Genomic DNA, 704 nt, shown 5'->3' on the forward strand with positions numbered 1-704 from the left:
TGAGGTGCATTTTGGCAAACTCCAGGAGGGCTGCCATGTACTTTTTAGTAAGGAGTGGCTTCCGTCTGGGCACTCTACCATACAGACCTCATTGGTGGATTGCTGCAAAGATGGTTGTCCTTCTGGAAGGTTCTCCTCTCTCCACAGATGAATGCTGTTACTATGACAGAGTGATCATCGGGTTGTTGGTCACCTCCCTGACTAGGGCCCTTCTTCCCTGATTGCTCAGTTTAAATGGCTGCCCAGCTCTAGGAAGAGTCCTGGTTGTTCTGAACTTCTTCCATTTACGGGTGATGGAGGCCACTGTGCTCATTGGGACCTTCAAAGCAGGAGATATTTTTCTGTACCCTTCCCCAGATTTGTCCCTAGAGACAATCTTGTATAGGAGGTATTCAGACAATTCCTTTGACTTCAGGCCTGGTTTGTGCTCAGACATGCACTGTCAACTGTGGAACCTTATATAGATAGCTGTGTGATTTTTCCAAATCATGTCCAATCAACTGAACTGTCCAATTAACTGCGGTGCCCAGAACTGAATATTGTGTGCAGTTCTGTGCACTGCACTATAAAAAAAAAGATATCTTGGAACTTGAAATGGTTCAGAGATGAGCCACCAAACTGATCAAGGGGTTAGAGTCACTGGACTATGAGGATAGGCTTACTAGGTTAGATATATTTACACTCGAACAGAGACATCTAAGAGG

The sequence above is a fragment of the Pseudophryne corroboree genome, chromosome 4, assembly GCF_028390025.1.
Source record: "Pseudophryne corroboree isolate aPseCor3 chromosome 4, aPseCor3.hap2, whole genome shotgun sequence".
NCBI classification, from domain to species: Eukaryota; Metazoa; Chordata; class Amphibia; order Anura; family Myobatrachidae; genus Pseudophryne; species Pseudophryne corroboree.